The following is a 6,164-nucleotide window of genomic DNA, read 5'->3' on the forward strand; positions in this document are numbered from 1 at the left end:
TCAGCACCTCACAACATAACCAGAGCAGAGTGGTTCCCCTCTAACCAGGTGCTCACTAAGGGTCTGGCTCCTCTCTACAATTTCTAACCCTGCCAATGACCTCAGCAATGAGGTCGGTTCCTTGTGTGGCCAGCCAGGTCACAAATGGATTGTTCTGTCCACACTCACCCTAATCTTGAGGAACTCATCTGAGCATAGAGAAATGGAATGATCTGGGTGCTTTGTGTGAGGGGGGCCACATGGCTTGCCCTTGGGTCCTGTGAGGAGGATGCCCTGAGATCTGTGTGTAGGCCTTCATGGCTTAGTTCTTATGACTTCTTGAGCTATTTACCCTCAGAGATGACTTAAAATCACCCAGGCTCCTAGCAGTGAACTGAAGAGAGTCCAGTGGACTTGGGGTTGGAATTCTGGGTTTTTACTGCCACAGCCCAGGTTCAGTCCCTGGTTGGGGAACTGAGATCCCACAAGCCATGCAGTGGAGACCAAAAAAAAGAAAAGCTTTAACTGAAGAGTTTTTAGTGAACAGACTATGTGCAGAGGGCAGAGGTAGGAGAACCAACAAGAAATGGCAAAGTCCCCAGGCACCAGTGGGCTTCCCAGGTGGCTCGGTGGTAAAGAATCCACTTGCCAATGCAGGAGATATAAGAGAAGCAGGTATGATCCCTGGGTTGGAAAGATCCCCTGGAGTATGAAATGGTCACCCATGCCAGTATTCTTGCCTGGAACATTCCACTGACAGAGTAGCCCGGCAGGCTAGAGTCCATAGGGCCCTAGAGAGTTGGACACGACTGAACGACTAAGCAAGCACCAGGCACCAGCAACAGTGGAAAAGTGCTGCCATCACGGGCTTGAAGGGGAAAGGGGAGGAAGCAAGAGCTGGAGACCTGGCGTGGGCCAGACACACACAGCGGCTCCAGGGGCTGTGGCCTTTGTCGGAGCCATGGTGAGACGGGGAGTGTGTGTGCTACTCCACCCGCTCTTCTCACCTGCCAGTTCTCTGTTGGTGTGCCTCACTGGCAGATCCCAACCAGCAGCTAGAGAGCAGAGGTGCCCCGGTGACAGTCTTTCGAGGTCAGCCTCCTGCAGTTTGGAGCAAGGCAGAGGACTGAGCCGGTCTAAGTGGGAGCAAGCAGAATGATGAGAATATGAGTGTTCCTGTTGACCTTCGTTCCTGCGGAACCCTTTGTGATAGGGTTGTTCTCATCATGGATGTTTCCACGTGAAAGCCCACAGGGACTTCCCTGGTAGTACAGTGGATAAGAATCCGCCTGCCAATGCAGGGGACACAGGTTCAACCCCTGGTCCAGGAAGATTCCACGTACAGAGAAGCAACGAGGCCCAGGCACCACCACTACTGAGCTTGTGCTCTAGGGCCTGCAAGCCTCAACTGCTGAAGCCCATGCACCCTAGAACCCATGCTCTGCAACAAGAGAAGCCACCACAATGAGAAGGCCGCGCACCACAATGAAGAGTGGTGGCCACGCACCACTCGCCCCAACTAGAGAAAACCCACACACGACAACAAAGGCCCAGCACAACCATAAATGAATAATAAAGTCCCCAAGTGTATTCATACTCCATAGTGGGCAGAATGGTCCCCATAACTGCTGGTTTCCTGGGACTCATCTCTGCCTCCTTTCTACCTGATACCAAAGCAGTTTGTTTCGTTTCTCCAAATAGCCAAAGCAGCACATACCTATCGACTATATACCCGGGGTGGGCACCGCTGAGCACTGAATGAATTCATTTCTTCCACAGTCTTTTCCTAGGGGGAGTAGCAAAGACACTTAGAATTAGGAGATTTTAAAATTGTGTGCAGCCCAGAGGAGTGGCAAGGCTGACTGGCACCCCTAGGAGACCTGGGGCCAGGGCCCAAGTAGTGCCCAGCCCCTATACACAGGGCTGCACATAGGCAGATTGAAGGCAGCGCCACAGGTCCCTTTTGCCTCCCTCTAAATGACTCTTCTTTGAAGACAGGGATTTAGAGGGGACTGGCCCCTTGCTACTCAGGTGTGGCCCACGGACCAGCAGCATGAGCATTGTTAACTCGTTAGGAAGGTAGAATCTCAGCCCTCAGCTCAAGCCCAGACACAGAATCTACAAGATCCTCAGTTGATTAGTAGGCACAATAAAATTTGAGCAGCACTGCCTTCAACTATAGTAGATTGAGTATTCTCAGTTGTAACCTAATTGAAATTCCTTCACAATCTACCTGCTACCCTGTCCCCTTGCTGTTGAGACTGTCCTTTTTATCCAGTTTAGTGCAGCCACCAGTTGGCTGGAGAGCATGTGCGGTGGAAAGGACTGGAAGATTACCCACCACTGAGTATCACTGCTTTAACTTCGAATTTGAGGCCAAGATGGTGGTTATGTTCTGGGAGGCAGTCAGCCCCTGTTAAGGATTTTTCTCTGGTCCTTTCCAGGCCCAAACTCAGAACCTGCAATGACAGGGAAGTAGTCCTTCAGTCTTTTTGCTTAGAATACACAGCTCTTCCCTTTAGGACGCTTGTCCTTGTGGGCTCATCTTAGAAGACCGTGCTCTCCGTTGATTTGGACTCTGCTTTCTGGTCTTGCAGATGCACTGTTATCAGAGTGGATTAAAGAGGTCTACCTGTTGAATGTGAAACAGTCACTTGAATTAGCTTTAAATCTACAGGGATGTCACAGGCAGGCATGTACCCTGGCCCAGGTACAGATAGAACCAAGGACTCAAAACGCCTCCAGGGGCCTCCATCTCCCCTCTCTACTGCCCTCTGCAGAACTGCTTCCTTTCTGCTCTCTCCCTGCAACACGGCCCCCCTCTGCTTTTCTTTCCCAGGCCACATGGTAGGCACACCACCTGCCACCTCTGTCCACGACCAGCTGGTACTCGGGGGGCAGGGTGGGTGGCTCTAAAGATCGTAAGTAGTACTCTGGCTCTGATTCTGGCAGGTGGAGTGTTAGGATGCAAGGAAGGGAACAGGCGAACCGAAGAAGATGCTGGCATTGGATGCCACAGGGGGCAGAGGTAGCTGTGAGGAGGGCCCAGCTCACTAGAACTCACGTGGTCCCCAGGATACCAGCAGAGGATGCAAACTGTTTTTTCTGATCAGTTATTAGCTGCCCAGAACCATGCTAATCATTTTACCTGTTATCTACTTTCACATCTTCACCCATTAAAAAAGAAAATCCCTATGAGAGTACTATTATTTACATTTTGCAGATAAGAAAACTGAGGCCCCAAAGAGTTACATTGCTTGATCACAGCTATAGAACCGGCTACAGCGGTGAAGAGACTGGAATTCAGCCTAGGTATCTTCCCAACCCTACCACACCTGGGTCAGGGCCATGTCAGTATCACAGACTGAACAAAGTGCCCGCTGGGAGCCTGGCCAGCCTGGTGCCATCACAGGTGACTGTGGAAACACAGGATCTTCAGACGTGGCCCTTCAGACATGGACTTGCTCACTCAGATGCTTCTCAGCTCAAGTTAAATATGGCCAGTGTTGGTGGCAGAGAAGTAGTACCCCTTGGTAGGAAAGGCAGGGCCAGGTGAAAGGCCAAACCTGGTCTCCTGAGACAGGTCAGCGGGTGGTGAGTCAGGGGGCTATAAACAGTCTGTAGCCACAGCAGCAAAGCCCCCAAATACTCCGCTGATGAAAGCCCCCGTAAACCCCTCCAGGAGCCCCTGCCTGGCTCCGAGAGGAGCACATCAGCCCTCCTCCGGGAGGGGGCCCCCACTTGGCAGGCCCCAGGACCAGCATTGTGCACGGCCTGTTCCAGCTCTCATGGCCCGGCCCGGGCTCATGGGCTATATTGAGGGCTGAGTCACCAACCTGCGCCTGGGTAGCTGACTGTGACTGGCTGGCTGGGGCCTGAGTCAGGCCCTGATTTATCCTGGAGAGCAACGGGCTCCGGTTTCTGGGGTGGGGGGGTGGGGAGGTGTGAGAAGGGTGCCGGGAACCATCCTTGGAACCGGGCACCTTCTGCCGACCATTCACTCACTGCACACACACCTCTCCCGAAGACAGGGAACGAGACATGGGAGAGGCGAGCCCTTTGTCTACTTGCTGGCTTCCCTGTGAACTGCCACCACCTTAAGAGAGAACCTCAACTTACTGGAGGACCTTGGGAAACGCCCTCAAAACAAGACTGTGAGCCTTTAGGGTTTGTAAAAGGCTGTCAGCTCCAAGCAAAACCACTCTATCCCCCTCTCTTCTCCCTAGGAGATCAGGGAGAGGGAGTCATCCTTTTCCAGATCTATATATCTCAGTTTCTTCATCATTGAACCCCAAACTGGCACCTCAGGTTGGGTGTCAGAAGTCTGCCTTATTATACACACACACACACAGTTCCCTTGTGAGACCCAGCTACGTGTCATGTGTCCCCAGGAGCTGGGCATCTCTCCATAGGAGAGCTCAGCCTCTCAAGCAGACAGACAGCACTGATGGCTGATGGCTGGTCTTGGCCATGGGACAAAGGTGGCATGGGGGGAGCGAGAGTTCTGGAGAGAGGCAAGGGGGTGCCAACAGGAGAGTGGAATTCCTGAGCACCTCGTCACAGGCAGCCAACAGAACATGAGCCGTGGGGCCCAAGCTATTTATATCTCGCCTGTCACTCTCAGGGCCCCCAGAGCTCCCCTCCTCTGAAGTCACGCACAGCAGGTCCCTTTTCTGTTTCTGGTCCCTTCTCTCCTCCTCCCCCTCCCTAACTGATGAGAAGGGAAAGAAATCATGCATGGAGCCCTTTCACCATTAGCGCTGCCCCCCACCCCAAGCTTCTGAACTTCTTCCCTCACACTGCCCTCAGAGATGCCCACCATCCCTTCCCTTTTCACTGGGCTTGGTTGTGGAAGAGCAATAAGGTCAAATGATTCACCAGAAACGTGCCCAATTTCAGTCATCACACAACTTGGGTTGGGGCCCAAACTTAAGGGTCCAGAAGGATGGGAAAGTGGACGAAATTTGGCCTAAAGGGGGTACCAGGAGGTGTGGAATACATGTTATCCTACAGAATCTCAGAATACATAGTCTCTTTATGTAAGGATATTCTACCACTTTTTCACCTCATCCCAGGTCAGCTGCTCTGAGTGCCTCAGTTTCCCTGATGTCAGCTACCCTTGGCTTACCCTGAGCCCAGTCCTGCCCAGACTTCCTGGCAGGCTCCCTAGGGCTCTCCGCGTCCCCCAGCCCCCATCACACTTCCCCGTGGCTGCTCTGGGCAGGGCTCTCTGTCTCTTGTCTGGTTAACCTGCCCTCTGACTGGAAGGATCTGCCCCGTGGCCCAAATGCGCACACTGCCCAGGGGGCTCCCTGGTAGTATAGGGCAGAGGCTCTGCCTCCTCTCACGTCACCTTAGTTGAGTCAGACTTGGGGGAAGGGGGCACAGTGTGACTCACTGGGTCCACTTTTCCTGAGCTCAGCTTCATTCTGAGAGGATGAGGACAAACAGACTGGTGACAGGGACACTGAGTCAGGAGTAACCTCTGTCTTTCCCCTGGGACCCTGGAGTCACAGAGGGTTTTTTTTTTTTTGGTTGCAGAGGAGACTTTTCTACTTGTAGGGTTTTTTTTTTTTTGGTTGCAGAGGAGACTTTTCTACTTGTAATGTGGAGCACCCCCACCCCCAGCCTTCTACCTAATCGGCCTGCGCGGAGTCGTTGCTTCCTCTGTCTGTCTACACACAAGCACACACACTTCCCCTGCCGTCCCGCAGGTGGACAATACCCTGGGCTAGCAGCCAGGTCTCCCCGGCCCTGTCAACAGCCCTGCCACCAACCAGTCCAGAAAATTCTGTCAACACCCGATCAGCGTGTTTTGCCCTAACCGCTGGCCTCAGTTTCCCTTTGCATCTCTTTAGTCCTGCAGGGTGGGGGGTATATAGTTCATCTCTGACTAGCGATGCTTAATTTTGGGGTGTTGGGAGCCCTCACTCCCCCTAATTTTCCAGCTCCTCTATTCATCTGTCCAGCTTGGCGGCCTCGGGCCTCCTTCCCCGGGGGTGGGGGCAGCAGACCCGGGACCCCAGTCTGGACGGAGGGCCGCGTGGGGGAGGGGAGGGAGGGAGGGAGGCAGGGAGGCGGGGCCGGCGGGCTCGGCGCGGCCCCCACCCGCGGGCCGGGCCGGGCGGCATTCCTGGGAGGCCGGCGCTCTGACGTGGACCCGGGGGCTCGGCGGGGGGGGCTCG

Source organism: Moschus berezovskii, chromosome 3, assembly GCF_049115385.1.
Source record: "Moschus berezovskii isolate FMDL1 chromosome 3, NW_MosBer_1.0, whole genome shotgun sequence".
NCBI classification, from domain to species: Eukaryota; Metazoa; Chordata; class Mammalia; order Artiodactyla; family Moschidae; genus Moschus; species Moschus berezovskii.